This window comes from Pinus tabuliformis, chromosome 5_2 (assembly GCF_031772625.1).
Source record: "Pinus tabuliformis cultivar Carrire ecotype Pingquan chromosome 5_2, CPIR1, whole genome shotgun sequence".
Taxonomy (NCBI): Eukaryota; Viridiplantae; Streptophyta; class Pinopsida; order Pinales; family Pinaceae; genus Pinus; species Pinus tabuliformis.
Genome location: NC_142306.1, coordinates 1,046,741,468 through 1,046,762,560, shown reverse-complemented (window position 1 = coordinate 1,046,762,560; position 21,093 = coordinate 1,046,741,468). Strand labels below are relative to the sequence as shown.

At 37.8% G+C, this 21,093-nt stretch overlaps 2 pseudogenes; both read right to left on the bottom strand.

Moving 5' to 3' along the window:
• Positions 1-806: 806 nt before the first annotated feature.
• On the bottom strand, positions 807-4,803 carry LOC149162831 (alpha,alpha-trehalose-phosphate synthase [UDP-forming] 5 pseudogene; annotated as a pseudogene).
• Positions 3,071-7,834, bottom strand: LOC149162830 (uncharacterized; annotated as a pseudogene).
• Positions 7,835-21,093: the final 13,259 nt, after the last annotated feature.

The window sequence follows — 21,093 nt, the reverse complement described above, 5'->3', positions numbered from 1 at the left end:
AAGCAAAGGCATATGGGGCAATGAATTAAATGTATCGATAAGAGCTTTGATTACAGAATTTAAGAATTTAATGTATATATATAGGGATATGTTATGGTTACTTAAATTTGGATTTTTTATAAGAGATGAAAGCTTACTAATTTGAAGCTTTTCAAAGAATAAAATGCCATACCTACATTGGAAATTAGAATTGAAGTTATTTTTCCCCAAATCTAGTTGGGTAGCATATGAATTTACTCCTACAACTGATAACATTGGGAGGGCATAGGATTCATCCTAGGTAGCCAATTTTCTAATGGCAATAATATGGATCATATTATTTCTAGGTTTAGGAATGGGATATAGAATTGTATTCCTGACACAACATTGAAGATAATGGTAACTGGATTTTTCACTGCCTTTGTCTCTCACAAATCAACTATCTCAACAAATTTGTGTTTCAAAAAAGATGGTTTTATGACAACCTCCCTATCGAAAATGAACTTTGTTTCTAGATTAAACAACTTAAGCTTTTAATAGAGGGTTGCTAGCCTCAAAAGCTATGAAAATGGTTTGATGTTTGCTGCCTTAAAAGTCAAGCTGTGATCGAGACTTGAGGTCACTCTAGGTTTAAATTTAGTAGCATTCTCTAGGTTCAATGTTGATGTGTACTCCTTGGACTATTCAAATTTGCTGCCTTAAGTACAAAATCTATTCCCAAATGTATTGATGGGCTAGGCTTTCTTGGTCTACACCTTCAGCCTTCTACTTGATATTTCTGGGAAGCCAAGAAAACGTAGATGGAAAAGAAGCAGAGGCATATTAACTCATTTAAATTTGTAACAAAAAAGAACATGATACACACAATTATACAAAGACAGAGTTCTATGTAAGTTTGTACCTTTGTAGATAAGAGATTTGTATGAATCAAGACGCACCACTCTGAATCCCAATCCAAATCCTAACCTATAGCATCGGCTTCGAGAGTGCTCTCTACAGGTTCTTTACAAGTATCTTATGAAACTCTGGGCCCAAAAGGCGACATCATGAGTGTTGACATACCTAAAATGCTTTTCATGTCTCATTTGCTTCTTAGCATTTGGCACTGTAATGGCAATATTCATAGCATCAGCTAAAGCTTCAATAATCTAGGGATTTACACGAATAGCTCCACTTAGAGGGGGGTAGCATCCAACAAACTTGGAAACTACCAACATACTTTCTATAGGTTATCAAATGTGATTCCAAATCTGGAATCTAGTTCTATAATACCTTGCCTGCAAACAATGTATTCATATGGGATCAAATTCATACCATCCCGAACATTCTGCAATTGTGTAATATGCAACCCTTTCATTCAACAAAACATGTCTCTACACCAATTCAACAGGTTGATATCTTTCAGTTCTGAATTACTCATTTATCCTTTCTGAGGTGACAAATATCTCCTCCTGGATCTCCAAAACATCTCTACCTCCCTCGCGTGTAGGGTTGAGAATTTGCACCATGACCAATTTACCAACCACTTCTAGGTGCTGATACAGAAGTTTTTCCATTGCCAGAAGTTTCAACCCTATGCCCTTGAAAATGTGCATGTCATCAATCCCAAAAGCACAATCTTGCCCTCATACTTTTCCTTCAACTCACTAATCCGTTAATCGGTATCAGCAAGCCTCAATACACCCTCAAGCTGACTCATATGTATGCCCACATGCATAATCTTGATCCCCACAGTGCACCCATAATACTGCAGCCCTATATACCCTCTCTTGGACTCATACTCCAATCCCAACATCCTACTGCAATAAGAAAGAAAGTACCTCGCATAATCAAAATGTATGGAACCCAATCAGATCAACATTGAGCAGACCCCTCAGAATCTCTTCACGCACCGAGTGCGGTATATCTCATAGGAGGGAAATGGGTTGCAAAGGAAAAAGCACCTGGAAGTAGTGTCTAGCAAGGACAATCCAAGTAGTATCGATTAATGGCAAGGTTGATCTGTGTGACTATAATTTGTAATTAAATTTCTAACTAACTTAATACAAGTCGAATCAATAGGATGGGTGAAACTATTTTAATCATCTAACACCTAAATCAAGAGCCCATGAATGTACATGTACAGTGAGAGGGAAGTTGATTTTAGAGGAAAACACCTTACAACGTATTATCCAATTATAATTTTAATTACATTTTATTGGTTCATGCACTAAATTATAATAATATAAATTTTAATGTCCATGGGGCTTTGGATTGACGGTGAATGGGTGCAATGTTAAGGCACTCCTTGCGATTGGTCACAGGTTCAAATCCCCGTGGGTGCTTACCTACCAAAAAAAAATAATATAATTTTAATAAAAACAATCTATCAATATTGAAGAAATTCTAATTAAACCTTTTACAAGGTGAAGCTATATAGCTGCGATTTACTTGACAGAAAATGGAGATTTACTTGGATAGAGGCTCATTAGACCGTTCGTTTTACACGGTGAAGATATTTAGTTGGCCATTTACTCGACCAAAAAATAAAAATTTACCTGTACAAAAAATCAGTTACAATACAATGTAACAATGCTATTTCAATAAAATCTAAATCAAAATATGTAAAGGTATCTGTGCCAATGACATCGAGGAGGAAAAGAATGATAAAAGAAAGATTATAGAAGTATGGATTATCAAAGATCGTTTCATTATGACACGAGGTGAATTTCTACAAAAAGATTCGATGTGTTTCATTAGGAGAATTGAGAGAACCAATGGTAAAACAGCTGCTTTTCTAAATAACACAAAAGTCAATGGGACGATTGTCTGGCTAAATCCATTGAACCAACACAGATCGTACAAAATGAATCTGAACTACGGATTCTGAAAGATTTTAACCATAACTGTGAACCAGGGAGTTTGAGAGTTTTTAACAATGGGAGAATTGAGAGGATTGATGAAATAAAGTAGAACATTGAACAAGACATCGTGCATAATTTTAAGGACTTTCAATCTCAGTCGTAATTTGGCTAAAATTATTTTATCATTGAGGTTGTATTCAATCCAATACAAATGGGAATTTATCATTGAGCGCACCTTCCTGGGACGATATATTTATTTCGTTTCTCGGGGAGAAGAAACAGACAGAGACAGCTGTTGGATTGCTTTTTGCTTATGGGAAGTTTCTTTTTTTTTTCAGAAGAAAAAGCGATATAAAAAAACACTGATAAGGTACATATAGTAGTATCCTGTGATTCCTCAAATCAGAGACAAAAATCTTGAGGAGAAAGCTACAGATATACAGATTTTGAAAAGTGCGAGAGAGCATCAAAACACATTGGACATATAACAAAAAGACTGAGAGAATTCAGTCACTAATTCAGGGCAGAATGCACAAAATAGATCAAGAACCCAGATGCATGCTGGAAATGTGTCTGTAAAGGCCAGACAGCAGTATAGTCATCAGAAGTCAATAGCAGAATATGACACCAGGTCCATGAGGGCAACCAAAACTTATTTAGGCATCCTCCTTGGGATCGAATCATAGAGAGCAGAGATGTTGTGCAGAATAGACTTGTAAGGGAGCTTTGAGTCTTCGAAAATCTTGTGGTTCCTCCATTTCCATGCACACCATAACATAATGGGAAGGAGGACGCGCTTAGTCTCTTCTTGCCTTCCCCACCATTCGAAAGCTGCATGGATAGAAATAAAACCAAGGTGAGGAAAACCAAAAGAGATAGCTAAGTCATACCAGATTTGTTGGGAGGCCTTGCACTGAAAGAACATATGAAAATTTGTCTCCTCGTCAGCTTCGCACATCAAGCATCTGCTTGGGCCGTGCCAGCACCTCTTCCTCAAGTTTTCCCATGACAAGTTTTTGTTGTTGTAAACTAACCATGAGAAGATAGTCAATTTGAGAGGACAACCCAATTTCCAAAACACCATCGAGAATTTCGGTCTTGTAGACGAAGCCTTTTCAGATGCGAGATCATAGTAAATGTCTTTAACTTTTGCTGTCAGATGAGAGTGTGAAAGAGACCATATTAATTGATCTTTTTCCCCCTTCCTCTAAAGCAGCTTTGACATTGTCCCAGGGTGAATACAAGTCAACTGGCAAGCCAAAATCAGCAGCATCCTTCCAGGAAATCTAACAATAACTACATTCTTCTTCACTTGAAGTGCAGTGGGTACTTCATATTTCTTATTTTATGAAAAAATATGATACAAAATCTTCAAAATAAAATATTCTCTGGGTCACCTGTTTGTTTTACTGCGTTTGAACAGTGTATTCCTCTGGTTATTCCTAACAAAAGCTCTAGGGATTTATCCATAAAGACGCCGCATACAGCTTAGCAAGGGTAGATGACGACAATGAGCACAACTCATGAGGATTGATTTGGGTTACAGTAGATGTGAAGTATGCAGATCATGCAATATATTTCTTCTACAAAGGGCCTTATAAATGGTTCCATCGACCTAGAGTCTCTGGGCAGCTAAATTGGCTAATGCTATAATGAAGTCTAATGATTGCAGGTTCAAAATTTTATATTTTACTTTGGTCCAGTGTTTGGGCAGTGTTGTTCGCTTACAAATTATAGTGAATTATAGTAACAATGATGGAATCAACCCCCATGTGACAATGGTCGAATCTACCCGTGATAAGCCTGCCCAGTTGCCTCTTCCTCCAACCAACTGAAAAACAAAATGGAAGGAAGAAGTTCCATCGGCCCAGAGTAGGTACTTAAGCTCTTTCAAACAATACCTGGGGCAGGTAAACACGGCATTGATGATTCGTACTGCACAGTACCTCGTATCGGAGCTGACAATCTTCAACAACGCCATGTGTTGTAGGGTGTGGGCTAAGTGTACTTCCCACTACCTGGCATCTGAACTGACAATCTTCAAGACGCGAGTGGGTTTAGGGAACTCAAATTCAGGTGAAAGTGTGTTTGCTGACGAGGCGGGGAACCCAGGCCCCAGGGGATGAGGATGACTGTGACAAAGCGTACTGCCCAATACCTTGCCTTAAAATGCTATAGAATTTATAGAATGGAAAAAATTATTATCAACCTGTATATACATAAGCTTTTTGATTGGTTAGTGTAAGCTTTTTGATTGGTTAGTGAAACATAGTTTCCCTAGGTTTTGTATAAAGAGTTTTATTGAGCCTATTTTAAAGAGTGGAATAAAAGCATTACATATATTTATATGAACATTATGGTTGGTCATATTTTAGCCTAGTTGTATCATTTTAGTCTAGTTGTATTGATTTTTTTTAAAAGAAGATTATTTTTTGGTTTGAAAGCTATGGTAAAAGAGCTAAAAGCCAAGAGATATCATTTACCAATGAACCATCTTGTTACTGTTAGTATTTTGTAATAATAAAATTAATCATTTTTTTTTGTTGACTTGAGAAAAGTTTTTGACACAATTCTTAGAACAAAGTTAAGGAAGAGGATAGAAGAGATAATGGTTCCACTGGTTGGGGGTTGCTATGAAAAGGTTGTATGATAATGTTATTGCAAAGCTTAGGATGACGGATGGTTCATCCGAAGAAAATCAGAGTCAAACAAGGTTGTCCCTTATCCCCTACTTTTTTTGGCATATATATTGACAAGCTACATGAGTGTTTGGAAGATATAGTTGTTGTTTGTCTCTTGCTCATTGGTATGGTCATAAATATTTTCCTTTATGCTGACAACATTATTCTTTTGGCAAGGAGCCATTATGATCTCATCTCAGAAAGCAACTCACAATTCCCCAAGATTTCTACTTCAAGATGAATATGATTGTTAATACCAACAAAATTGAAGTCATGATAATTAAATTCAAAAAGACCACTTATGATGGTTTCATTTATGACAACATCTCCTTGGAGAAAGTTCCTTCATACAAATGTATGAGAATCTACATCAATCATAAGATCGATTGAAGTGATAACATTAAGAAAATGATAAATGGAGGTTGGAAAGCTTACTATGGGCTTGAAAACAATTGTAAGTTAACACATCTTTGGATTTGGGTTTTAAAAAAAGAGCCCCTACTTGAGACTCTCATCAGTATTGTTATTTTATATGGATATGAGGTTTGATTTTGCAGTATATCTAAAGAGTTGATGGAAGAAGATTCAACAAATCCCAAAAGATTTATAATCTACAACCTCAAGATTAAAGAAATACTCCCTACCCTATCCTCTTGACTGAAATAAACATTTTCTTCATTGAAATCATGGCTATGACTAGGTGCTTTATGTATAAGAAGAGGTTATACAACATGGACCTCAAGAGGTTTCCTTAAATTTACAGCCAAAATTATTTTTCTATATTTTTCTCTTGACTAGTGTTAAGAAGAAAATGAACATTTCCAATACAAGAACTAATTCTCATAAGCTTGAAAGTGAAATTGCCCATTAGAAATGAACATTGCCAATATAAGAACTAATTCTTATGAGCTTTATATTGAAATTGGGCATTGGCCAATTCCCAAAAGAACATGAGATGAAAGAGTTTGTCACTTATGCTATTCTAAAAGGGTTGAAGATGAAAATCACTTAGATTGTCCATCTTATACTCATTTCAGTCTAAATTTTCAAAATATTGGTCACAATACTAACCTTCTTGACATTTTAAGCTAGTTAAACTATGACGATTTGGGAACCCTTCTCTTATATCATTTTTAGAATAGAAATAAAAATGTTAAAAAAATCTCATTAATCTCTTACTTTCTTTACCTCCTATATAAATCTTAGTAGACATTAATCATCATCTAATATCCCTATATAAATCACAATTATCTCTGAACTTGAAATTAAAAAATGTTTTATTCCATTTTTTCAAAAAAACAAAAAAAAATATAAATATATTTAATCAAAATCTGCAAATTTAATCTTATTTAAGATAAGTGTAAAAAAAATTAACGGATTTATGCAAAGTTTAATTTGAGGTGACCAGGACTTCGACCATGTCCAGCGATAACTATACAAACGAATACATAGACAGTTGGGTTATGAGTTCACATGTATCCACGTGAAAGCTTGCCTGAGGCTACTAGATGGTCCCGACGTCCAAACAAGCAAAGCTTCCGGGGCTGCCGAGGCCAAACGTCGCGGGCGACAGCTTCCGACACCTGGGACTAGGTTGCAGGCAGTACAGACTATATGGCGTTGGGAGAACTCGACGTCGAATCCCGCGAATTGTTCTTCGACTGCAAAAGGAACGTTGGCGAGAGGGGCGAAGCGGCGGGCTTCTCCACCTGGGTCCTCCTTTCCGCCTGCTCAGCGAGGCTCTCCGCCAGCTGCCTGTAGGCCAGGCTAATGGGAGACGCAGATGTATAGTCCGCCCATGTCCAATCCATCGGAGTGAAGTCCATCAAGGGCGAGAACAGGATCGGGACTGGGGAAAGGGGGAACAGATCGGCATTTAAACGTTGGGCGGAAGTAGGGCCGAGCGGAGGCGGAGCGAATTTCTTCAAGCGGCCGTTGGAAGCTGCGGGAGGTGCTGTCGTCGCGGGTTCGAAACCGTTCCCTGTGAGTTCCTGTACCCGCTCTCGAAAGCACGATTGGTGAATGTGGTAAACCTTGGGAGCCGGGCGGGGCGTGGACTTCTTGGTTATCTTGGATGAGCCTTTGCTCACGCTCAGCCGTTCCGCCATTCTCAACCTATATGCCCGCGCTTTGTCTTCCAGTTGCATACCCTTTTCCAGGGTAATAGAACCGTGTCCAACCTCGTTCGGCTCCGAATTAGAATTCGCTCGCCACACAGCTACGGCGGCGGGCAGGCAGTACCATTGACTTCATTGTCATGTGAGTACGTCTGAATGACAAAGTTGGTTGGTGTACGTCTTTTCAGGCACATCATCGAGAAGGTATGGTGTGTGTCTTAAAACATGGGCGTCTGAGCGTTCGCGTCTCTTTTTTGTTTCCATTCGTACACAACGCAAGTTCACAGAAAATACTCAGATCACAGCAAAGTGGGAAGTGGAACTGTTGCATCTGTGGGTTTTGACTTTAAATTTTCGATGGGTAAATATAATTTTGTATGGGATTGTTAATATATTTTGTTTGCATGGTATATATTACGCAATTTAAATTAGTGTAGTTATGGATAAACATCAATTAAGAATAAATATCAAAATATTTAATTTTATGATACATCTTAATCATAATTACTAATTAATTTACAATTTTATTTTAATTCATTATATATGTGTTTTAATTAAATAAATTTGTTTTTTATTTTATTAGGGAAATTTTCAATTTATAAATGAGCCAATACTATGACTTATTAATACAACATGTTTCAAAAATTATAACTTACTTTAAATTGAAAAAAAATCACTACTCACTTTATATGACACTTGTTCATATCATTGTTTTTTTAATTAAACAATTTAATTAAAAAGAAAAAATAACATAATTACTTTGAAGATATGAAACTTTGATTTGTCTATGCCATTAAGAATATCCCATGATGTTCTAGGGAGATTAAATCTTTACTATCTACTTAATAATTATTGATAGTTATATTAAAATTTTGGAAACCCTAAAATAGAGACATTTATTAATGTAATTATTTATTTTAATATTTTTAATAAAAATAACAATTATAAAATTAATTTAATTATATTTTTTTAAAAATATTTTCAAGATGTAATTATATATATATTAAATTAATTATAAAGAAAAGTAATAAAGAGTAATTCATCAAAATAAGTAATATTTTTTCTTATGTTTTTTATTGGGAGTTTTGATGTTTTTTTATTCAACTTCAGATGGATGAGAATATGTTAATTTTTTATTTTTTATTTTTTTATTGACCACTTAGATTGATTTTCAAGGGAATATGCTTAACATATACTTTGTCTCAATGCTTATCTATTGTTGTAGTGTGTTACAAAGTTTGTTAGGTTGCATTGACTTTTAATAAATTTAAAAAATTAGATTCCTCTGGCTTCTTGCCCACCAATTTTCTATGGATTTGAGATTATTCCAATTTTAATAAGTTCATATTCTAATTCGATGGGGAAATTAATATATAAGAAAATTTTAATTAGCAAAATGGTCCATTTTACAATAAGATGTGTAATTCCTTTTTTTTCTAAGTTAAATTAGATTCATGCCAGTGGCTCCCCACCCATCAATTTCCTAGAGATTTGAGATTAATCCAATTCTAATAAGTTCGTATTCTAATTAGATGGGGAAATTAATATATAAACAAATTCTATTTATCAAAATGGTCATTTTACAATAAGATGTGTAATTTTTTTTTTCTCAAGTTAAAATTGACACAACATTTTTATACATGGTTAATCAGGTAAATGTATGCATTGCTAAGACATTATTCGTGATGCAATAGTTTTTTTTTTGTTGCGATAATTTTTTTTGGTTATATTTATAAAGATTTAGGCTATATCAACCACATTAATATTTTTAATGTGGTTGTACTAGTGTAAATTGTGACTACCTTGATTTTGTAACCATAGTGATAATTTAATACCAATATTGTGGGGTCAAAATTTTCACATATTTTCTTAGGTCTTTTAATTTTTCATGTATTTTAATTATGTCTAATGGTAAAAGGCTAGATTCAATGTGAAAATTAATATTTATTTCTTAATAGTAATGGGTGAATATGTAATAATATGAGCAAGACCTAGAAAATAGAACTTGTTAGCTTCCACTTGATCTATTGTTGTTTGAAAATTTATCGTGCAATTATTATTTCAAAAAATCTTTTATTATTTTCAAAAATCTAAATGTAATCCAAAATAACATAACATAGAAAAAATTAAAGCGGTGGGAAAATTTTGTCTTTTCTATTTTATTTTAGAAATGATTTACTCAAATTCCATAAAATAAAATCAATTTGCATAACCAAATTCTAAATTTTATTAAAAGATTTCAATTAACCTCTTTCCTTCTCAAAATTCAATAAAACTCATTGGTCTCAACAAACATCAAACATCATCAACAAGAAAAGCTTACAAAATTCATAAAATTACAAATAATTTTACAAAAATATCATCACATATATAATGAATCAATAAAACTCATTAAAATTATTACATTTAGTTTGAGTATCTAAAATTTTCCTTATTTAACATCATTAAAAAAAAACTTAGTATCTTAGCAAAGTAATTTGTGAATGATATTAGTCACTATGTAAGTTCTTAAAATTATATTTTGTATTTTCTTTATAATATTATATTTTCTATTTTATACTTAATTAAATTTATATAAAACATTCTTTTAATAATTATATTATATAACAATTTTTTTTATTATATAAAACATTTTTTTAATAACTATATTATATAACAATTTGTTATTAATCAAAATGTAAATTTGATAATTTTCATCTATTTTAATCATCTTTCTTTCTAATTCATAATAAAATAAATTATATTATTTTTTATATTTATTCACCACAATTTATCTTTTTGTTTGATTTACATATATTACACTCATCTCAATCTTAACGATATAAAGTTCTAAAAACCAATAATATTTTCTTTAAATTATATAAATAAAAACACATTTGTAAACTACCCAAACTATTATAAACTAATTTTATAAACAACAACCAAATTAGAGCCGGAAAAGAAAACTTATCCATCACAAAATCTTAAATAAAGCAGAAAAAAAAAATCATTAAATAAAATATAGACTTTATAATTTAATTTAATTTAATTTATATATATATATATAAAAGTAAGCCCACTCCTCATTTAAAAAAAAAAAATATTAAACCAAAAACAAATTAACAAACAAAATATCGACTTCTTGATCCTTACCCACATATGGACCACAAAGAGGACAAATAAATCCACGCCTGCCCCGCCCCTACAAAAAATGACATTACTCAGAATGGGCTTCAACAATTGCCAACCACATATTTCCTCATATCGTTTGGAAGCGACTTCAACAATTGCCAATCACATTTTCTGTAATGCCCCTAGTAAAGCGATAGTGTTTTAAATTAAAGGCAGTAAATTTAACTGTTTGACTATGGTTATGTTTGGTGAAATTGAGTAACTATTATTGTTACTACTGTTTAAATTAATTATGTTGTTAAATTGTTGTTTGGTTGCTATTGATTGTTGTTGAAAGAAAACAACTGATAATGGTTATAGTGCCTCCTCATGAGAGGATGATTAAATTTAAAATATGACATTTGTCAAAAAGGGGAAAAAAAAAAGAAACGTAACTACCTTTTGGAAACGGTTGAGACTCTCGTAGGGGGAAGAAAAGGAAAAAAAAAAACGACACTATGTCTGGAAAAAGAGACCAGATAGTGAAGGCCGGGAGCCAGAGAAGGAAAAGAACGCTAAGTCTGGTAATGACCAGATAGCGAGGCTCAGTAAGTTGTATCCTAGCAGAGAACGCTAAGTCTGGTAAACACCAGATAGTGCATATTTGGGAAGCAGAAGCCTTCCTGGAACCGCTACGTCTGGTAGTGACCAGATAGCGCAGGTTTGGCAGCGCCAGAGAGCTTGCAGATAGCAAGGGTCTTGCAGGAGTGATTGGGGGTGGAAGGTCGAGGAGGACCCTCCTAAGGTCGGGAGGTTGACAAGCGCGTTAGAGAGGTTTGCCCTCTGATCAGGTATGAAATACCGAGAACTTAATAGATTTGGTTTACACTGTTATATTTGCTAATGTCTATGGCAAACAGATAACTGAAATGGGTATTTAGGAGAGAATTTTTAAAATAATACAGGCAATAAAAGACATGATAAATGTAAATCCATAAATCACTTAAGATTGAATCACTGTGTGGTTGCCGTAAAAATAGAAATAAGAAATAAACCCAGGCTCACAGTTTTTCCAGAATACATCTTCGTAAATATAAGTAACAGTTGAATAAACAGGGTTCCATGTAACATTTAGATCAGCATTCGAAGCTAAGCCGAAACAATGCATATATATATACCTAAATTCCCATAGTCATTACTGATTTAAAATAAATAAAAACAACAACATGACGATAAGAGCAAGTAGATGCATGAGTATGCAGGACTAAATTCCTGAGCGATGGTTGTAAGGCTTCTTTCTTTAATAATGTAGTTTCAGGAAAGGACAAACACGAGAGTGAAGCAAACCTCAGAGTTAATGTGGCTAGAAAGGACTAGCGTCCATGCAACAAATATATCTCAACCCTGTAATAGATGTTCCAAATAGTCATGGAATAACTCTGTAAACGAAAAGGCCGTAGTCTGTGTGAATAGGGTAGGGTTTGCTAGAGAGGTTTCCAAAAACTGAAGCTGGCAACCTTCATTCATCAAAACAGATAACAACAAGCAAACCCTGGAGATAGTTCCCATATCGAAACCTTGCAAGGGAGTCTACAGAACAGGTAAAGCATTTAATCATTCCACAGCAAGCTACGGGAACTTCAAAATTCAGACCGAGATTACATATAGAAATCCAACAATCCTGAGAACCATTTAATGAACAATAGAACGTTACTATGGAAAGAAAATACATTTCATTATCCAGCCAAAGGAGGAATAAATATGAGTTATATAACTAAAGTATTACATGGATAATCACCATGGGGTTAACCCTCAGTTCTGTAATAAATTATACAATAGAAGTCTGATAACAGGCGCAACCCAGCTAGGGCTTCGTCGCCAGAACTGTTCTGGGCAGAACCCAAACTCATTATAGAGAAAGCAAGAGTGGACTTGCAGCCTTACACAATAATGAAAACACACAAAACAAATGATAGACTCCATAGCTCAAGCATAGTTCAGGCAGCCTGCCAAGAAGGGAACCGGCTCGGTCCTTCTTCCAGATTCATTCCTTTAACCCTTAAATCTATTGTGACGGGTGCCTCTTACCAGGAAAGCAAAATGAGTGAGGAAGTCTGTGCCGGTCGCCCACCGAAACGCTGGTCATGGTACCAAGGCTCAGCACCTGTAACAGAGGGGTCACCCAAAGCTGAATAAGAGCAAGAACATTAGCGAAAATCAGTAACCGAGATAGCAATTACCAAAGGAAAGGGAGCGCAGGTTACCATGACCATTGTCGGTAGTCAGAACTCTTCGATTCTGCCGCGAACTGACCTATTGGGAAGTTTGTGTTGTGGGAAAAACGCAAATCGTTAAAGACCTGTAGGAGTCGGAAGCTACCCTGTGAATGAGCTGAAAGGGTTCGATTACCACATTGAAACTCTCAAACCGTATTACCCATACCTGGAATGATACCGATCATCGATTCAAGAGGTCTCATCTCCACCGTTGGAATGGGCGTAGGAATCCAGGAGGGGAGCTGCCATATGGGGTTGCTCATGCCGTGCATGTCAGGGTGGAGGAAAGTACCAGGCGCATTAAGTATCCACCTCAGCATAGCTAGCTGGAGTATTAAGTCAACATCATTGTAGCATAAGCATGTCGACAAGATGCACACTCTGTACGCCAAGTGGAGGAAATATTGAAAACCAAGCCATCATGTACAAGGAAATACTGCCGGAATTTAATAACCAGAGGAAGTTTCCAGCATAACGTAACCCCGGGCCCATTTAAATAAATGCTTGAAGCTTGATTTAAATGTTCATACAATGAAAACAATAAATAGCACTGCAGTTCCGTAGGGTGGTCCTCAAGATCGAGGACTGAATCAAATGTAAACAAAAACATATATATTTATTGTTACTGTGATTCAATGTAAAAAAGAAATTTCACATCCGGTAGGTAGCATTACAAGTGGTATCAGAGCGAGGTTGCAACTCTGTGACCTCGGGTTAACCATAGTAGTGAAACTAATATAAATAACTAAATTTATAAGTAAGCAAGGGCTATCAAGTAATGTATTGCATATCTTATCTGTTGAAATGTATTAATCTTCTGACTCAGGTGACAGCAGATTACGAGGAGAACAAGCAGTGCCCCTCATAGGAATGTGGACAGACCAGAAAACGTCACCCACCCTTAGGGGAATCCTGAAATATGGGTGCAACTGGGGGAGGAGGCACGCAACACCAATTTGACTATATTGGAGACAGTCCAGGAATTGAAGAACGAGATGGCCCGTTTGCGTGAGGACAACGCCAGATTAACCATGGAACAGGAAAGGATCCTGAAAAGTTTATCGGATAAACAAAACCAGCACCAGCCAAATCCCAGTCCAGAGCAAACGCGTGTATCAGAAGAACAGGGTTACCATACTGATCAGGAAGAGACAGAAGGAAGGGAGGAGGTTCGAGGAGAGAAATCTGATAATGCCTCCAAACATCAAACCTTAAAAAGACAGTGGATAGAGTTGCAGGGGGAGTTTCGGAAGATCAAGCCGCCACATTTTGATGGGGAATCCGAGGAGGCTACGAAAGCCTAGTTAATTAATATGAATAAATATTTCCAAGTTTACGAGTATGATCACCATCTTAAGGCATGGCTGGCTATTTTCCAGCTGCAAGGTAAAGCTACATTATGGTGGGAGGAAGTCAAGATAGTGCGGGGAGTGAGTGAGCAAGATATAACTTGGGAAACTTTTCAAAGATACTTCAAAGAAAAATATTTGATTGAACGCTTCTATGATGAAAAAGCAATGGAATTTCATGATCTGCGGCTTGGGCAGCAGACCATGGATGAATTCATTACTAAATTTACATCTCTGCTCCGTTATGTACTGTATATTCGGGAGGAAAAGGCAAAAGTGCAACGGTTTGTTAGCAGTCTACCCCAAACAATGAGGGAAAGGATCGAATTTGATAACCCAAAGACCATGGATGAAGTGATACGGAAAGCTAGAATATGCTATCAACAGAATAAACAAAAGGGAGAAAGTTCTGGGAAGCGTTGGGTAGATAAAAAGGGCAGCAAAACGACTATGGGAGTCAAGGGAGATCGTGGCAGTTTCAGTAAGGGATTCTCCAAGGGGCCCAGCAATAGGAACCAGCCCAGAAATCAGCTCAGATTAAAGCCACCTAATGAATCCAAATATAGCGAGCAGTCAGGCAGAGTTGATAACGAGGGGACAGCTAGGCCACCAGTACAGTGTTGGGGGTGTGGCGGGCCACACTATATTAAGAACTGCCCTCATCGAAAGGGTAATGATCAAGTGTCCCAGGTTTATGAAGCCTCTACAGTGGGAGACGTGGCTCGGTCCATACCAAGAATAAATGCTGCTCTCGAGGACCATCAAGCTGATTACCAGCCAATGATGGTAGAGTTCGAAGGTAAGATTTTTGATCGAACTGTTTCTGTTTTAGTTGACCCAGGAGCTACATTAAGTTATGTTAGTCCCAAGGTTGTGGAAAACTGTAATTTGCAATCTGTTAAGTTTAAGAGTCCATGGTTAGTTCAGCTAGCTACCAGGGCCAAAAGGCGGGTGCTGGCCAAGGTCAGCAACTGCCCATTGAAGATAGCAGGTCAGACAGTGACGACAGAATTGAACGTACTTCCTCTCGGTTCATATGATGTTCTAATCGGAATGCACTAGCTGGAAAAGCGGTGGTCCATAATAAATTACAAAACAAAGACAATTTCGTACTGGGACGAATTGGGAAACGAACAGGAAATTCAGGGTATTCTGAAGCCGGTGCAGATCCGGCCAATTACCGCCTCACAACTGGCTAAATGCATCAGGAAAAAGTGTCAAGTATATGCAATTCAAGTGGGTTATGCCAATTCAAAAGATAAAGTTGATACTTTGGAAAGCATACCAGTAGTGCAAGAATTTGCAGATGTGTTTCCCGAAGAAATACCAGGACTGCCACCTAAAAGAGATTTGGAGTTTACCATAGAGCTGGTACCTGGTGCAGCCCCAGTGTCCCGAGCACCATAGTGGATGAGTGTGCCGGAATTGACAGAATTAAAGATGCAGCTGCAAGAGCTATTGTACAAGAAGTACATCCATCCCAGCGTATCACCCTGGGGAGCCCCTGTACTATTCGTTAGGAAAAAGGATGGAACTCTCCGTATGTGCATAGATTATCGACAGCTGAATAAATTAAGAGTTAAAATTAAATACCCACTACCATGTATCGATGAACTGTTTGATCAGGTGAAAGGGGCGACGATATTTTCAAAGATCGATTTGAGATCCAGGTATCATCAAATCAGAATTAAGGAGGAGGACATAGCCAAAACTGCTTTTCGAACCCGTTATGGGCACTATGAGTTTGTGGTACTGCCTTTCGGGTTGACCAATGCACTTGCAATATTTATGTGCTTGATGAATAGTTTATTTCATCGGTACTTGGATAAGTTCGTATTAATTTTTATTGATGATATACTCATATATTCCCAAAATGTTAAAGAGCATGAGGAGCACCTCAGACTCGTGTTACAGACGCTACGGGAGCATCAGCTATATGCTAAGTTTAGCAAATGCGATTTCTATAAGGAGCAGATCCAGTATTTGGGGCATATCATCACCAAAGATATGAACCATAATGGAATGGCCAATACCAAAAGATGTGGCGGATATAAGGTCTTTCATGGGGTTGGCAAGATATTATAGGCAGTTTGTGGAAGGATTTTCAAGGGTTGCTTACCCTATCACTTCTTTACAAAAAAAAGGGAAAATATTTAAGTGGACTGCAGAATGTCAACGGAGCTTTGAACAGCTCAAACATCTGCTCACAACTGCACCGGTGTTGAGCATAGCAGACCCGGAAAAGGATTACGTGGTTTGCACAGATGCAAGTAAGGAAGGTGTAGGAGGGGTATTGATGCAGGAAGGGAAAGTGATTGCCTACGAATCCAGAAAATTGAAAGAGCATGAGCAGAAGTATTATGCTTATGATCTGGAACCAACTGCTGTTGTGTATGCATTAAAAATGTGGCGCCATTATCTAGTAGGGAGGAAATTCTTATTGATGACAGACCACCACAGCCTGACTAGCTATTTTAACCAACCGACTTTAAACGCTAGGCAAGCTAGGTGGGTGGACTTCTTGAGTGGATTCGATTTTGAGATCAAACACCTGAAAGGAAAAGAAAATTGGGTGGCTGATGCTCTAAGTCGGAAGGTGCACTGTGGTGAGCCCCAGTATTGCAGCAATAATGTTGCAACTCCTGGAACTCCCTTCTTTAATTTTATCAACCCGGTAGTTCATAACAAACTTGGAAGCGACGGTGCTGTATGCACAAGTACTAGCTCTTGCCGCAGCTGTCACCTGGTCAGCTGGCACAAGTCCGCTAGGAGCTTAAGCCAACTTCTATGAGATCTGAGAAGAAGCTTTTTAACTGATGGATGAAAGCTAACTCAAAGAAGGCTGATCTACTTGTAAAAAGAAACTGGAAAGCTGAAAGGAAACGTAAACCCTAGCAAACCCTAATTTTACCAGCTATCCCTACCGATGCAAGAAAGAGGATGGAAGCTACTGAAAGAAATGCCATTGACTTCTAGGAATGTAAAATTCATGTGTCTAAGCTACTTCTACATTAACATCTGAAAGAAACATCTTTTTGTATTTTTGAATAAGTTGTTAGAATTATCATGCATGCGATTTAACTGTTTTTGACTGTGCAGAGGTGGATTGGCGAGAGGAAATGCTTGGAGGAGGTTGGGAAGGTTCAGAGAGGGCCTAAGGGGTTCCTAACACCCTTCCAGAGAGTTTCACAGAGTTTTTCTATCAAGAAACCTCATTCGTGAGCTTCTACAGGAAGTCTGCAGGGGTTCTACAGGATGTTCTGGGATTTCTACAGGATGTTTTGTAATTTTCTACAGGATGTTCTGAAAAGTGGATTTTGGAGGATGGATGGAGGAAGAAAGATGAAGGAGTGCATATGGAGGCGAGATAAGGGTGTGAGGAGGTCCAAGACTTGGGGAATGGAGCTGAGAAGTGGTTGGATTTGGTTCAAGGATGGAGGAAGCGATGATGCACAAGAATGTAGAAATTAGGGCAAGGTGGGAAAAGTATGGCAAATGAAGGGTAGAATCATGGATTAAGGGTTGGAGTAGATTATCTGATGGAGGAAAGGTAGATAGGGAGGTAATACAGGTGATCTGCACACAATTTTCTAAAACTGACCAAATAAAGACAATGCAAACCCAAGATCTAGCTATCTTGACCTAATTTGACCTAAATAACAGCAAGGAAAATGAACATCAGTTTATTTGCAATGAAATAATGTGAAATGCTATGCAAACTAAGCAATCAATACTCTGAACATGTAACCAACTTCTGCAAATAAAAATCGAACACTAATGATTACATGGCGAAGCAAAGACTATGTTTTTGTTGGCAGCAAGGTCGCCTTGATCCCAGCTCCTAAACCCACTAAGGGAGAGGTGAAATCAAAGGTGCTTGATGGCCTTTTTCTGAAGCTCTTCCCTGTTAATAACCTATCAACTCAATCTAAACATAAAAAGTCTTTTTAATCATCAAAAGCAACCTAAACAACAAAACAAGATTTAAATCTAAATAGCAGATTTTATTCTAAGAATGCAGCAAAGACACATAAAAGTAAACAAAGGAGGTACTGGGCACTTGACATGGGCCCAACCCAAAGAGCTACAGCCTCCTAAGAGAGATTTAGATCTGGTGAAAAGCTGGATTCATCTTTATTGAGCAAGAAAAGAAGAGTTACATCAAAAATTGTCCACAAGGGAAAGCTTGAAAATGTGTTGAAATGCAAAGCTAATCTACTAACTAAAATCGAACTACAAACTAGATAACTTCTGCCTACAAAGTGACTAACTACTGGGTAACCAAAATGAGGCCCTAAGCCTTCTTAGTTATACAAATTGAGGACCCCAACAGCCCTCCTAAACTTTAGGAACTCGGCTGCGAAAACTTGTAGTTAACAGCACTTTTACTAGAACTTGCTCGGCTGCCCTTGTGATAATTGATTTGGTGGCCCTTGAACTCAGAGCTGATGGTGGAGAATTCGAGGTAAGGGCCCATAAATGAAGGGGACAACTTCCTACAAATCCTCTCCCTTGTTCTCCCACGAATTTGGCTGCCAAGTGCTCATTAAAACCTTTGATTTTGTCTCCAAATTGACCAAAAAGACTACACAAAGCACACATTAGACTTGTTGGCATAATGACTAACCCAATTCACTCTATTAGCATAAATATAATAAAAAACATGCAATAAACTAATGAGAATGGTGGATTAAGTCGAATTAGGAGGTTGAATGAGCCCATATAATTATCCATTTTTGGGGCTCATCATCACCCCCCTACTGAAAGTGTTGCTCATCCTCTGAGCAATTGATCTATCTCCTCATCTTTGATGTCCCCGGTGGCCTCCCTGTCATGCCAAGCTTCTGAAGTGATGTCCTCTTCTCGGTCATGAAACCATGCTTTTCTCTCTGCTTCTTCCCACTGCCTGTGCTCCTTTTCCTAGAGAATTCTCAGCTTCCTGTAGAACTGTCTCAGCATCCTGTAGAGAGGCCTTTGTGTCCAACATTTCCATTCTTTCTCTCCAGGTGGATGTCTTTGGGCTTCCCTGTTCATAGGTGATGGATGCCTTGGAGGGAGACCTCTCCTTTTTTGTAGCTGAGGTGTCTACAATTGTGATTGGCTCTTTTGACTGTGGTTGGGGTCTGCCAGTTCTTATCTGCATGCTCCTTCTTGCCTTAAAATATAGTGGAAGCTCCCTCTTTCGCTTCTCCTTCTGCTTGGGGGATGTGCTTAGGGTGGCCAGCACAGCTGCTGCCTCCCTAGCTAAAATCTCGGCCAATTTCTCCTTCTGCTGCCCTTTCCCTAGACTTCCTATAGAAAGTCTTGTAGTGGCCGTTTTCTGGCTTCCTGTAGAAGCAGTTTTCTGGCTTCTTGTAGAAACGGTCTGCTGGCTTCCTGTAGAACCAGTTTTCCCTGATTTGGCTTGCTTGGCTGGGGGTGCCTTCTCCTTCAATTTTGCTGTGGTTTCCTTGGATGTGCCCTCACTTGCTTGGACCTTTTCAGTCCTTTCTGCCCTGATTTGCAATATGGAGGGCATCTTCTACTAGCAGCTTGATAAGCCCATGATGGGCCAGCTGGTCTGGTCAGTCAGGAGGAGCCCCAGTGCTTCCCCCTTTGCCAGTTATTGGTGGAACAGGTGTTTCTTCCCATACCCCTAGCACATATACATTATCCCTTTGGGGAATGTCGTCGATCCCATCTATTCCATCCTCAAGTAAACCCAGTGTCCCTTCCTTCAGTTTTGTGCGACACTTAATCAATGACTGTAGGAGGAAGTAGGGGATGCTTAGCTTTTGTTCTGTGGGTAAATCCATCTTATGCCTGAGTTCAGTGAGCAACCGGAAGTGATAACCATATACAATACTGAATCGCCCCCCACAAGTAATGTATTTCATAATCTGAAGGCTGACCTTGCTCCAAAATGGATGTAGGTTAGCTCTCCGGACCCCATTTTTATCCTCTGAAAACTGTTCTTTTCGTAGGAAGAATTCCTTTTTGGCCTTCTGGCCCAATTTCCTTTCCTCTTTATCCCAGGGTACCCCCAATGGCAAGTTAGTGACCCGACTAATGAGTTGTGGGGTGAGTTTTAAGGTCAATCCTCGGAAATTTACAGTGGCCAGTGTCTTTGATTTAGGCTGCAGGGACCTTAGGAACTCCTCTGTTATCTCATTTCCTCCTTTGATTCTCAGGACAGGGTTTCTCAGATGTTTGTGTCTCCCTTTTCACCAATTCCCTGGTTATAATGTTGTTGCTGCCCAAAAACTTGACTGTCAAAATGAAATTAGGCTCTCACAGACAAAGTGCAGAGCAGATTTTTATACCAATCATATAACAGTCACACAAAAAAATTGATACGTGCACAGGTGAGCCTTACAGCAGTTTGTCATAATAGTGGGGAGAGTTTGTTAACAGGAATCATGGAGGTGAGTACAACGCAGCACCATTTAAAAGAAATTTTGTGTATCATATAAGCAAACCACCATTCTTGACCCACAGGCAGACTGGTTTTAATTTTCCCCACTTCAAACAAGCTAGTTCACCACCTTTCGAAATATCATGCATGGGAATGGTGTTTTTGAGCCTACCTCTCTTCAAGCTCCAAATTTGATGAAGAAAAACTCGGGCTTTTCTGCTCTGGAAGGCTTTGCTGTACTTTCCTGTAGAACGTCTTCCTGTAGAACGCCCCTGCGCCTCTGAGTGAGCCCGATACGCTGGAGAATTGTGAACCAGGCTGCAAAGCTCAATGGAGGACGGTGGATTAATCATTTTTTGGAAGT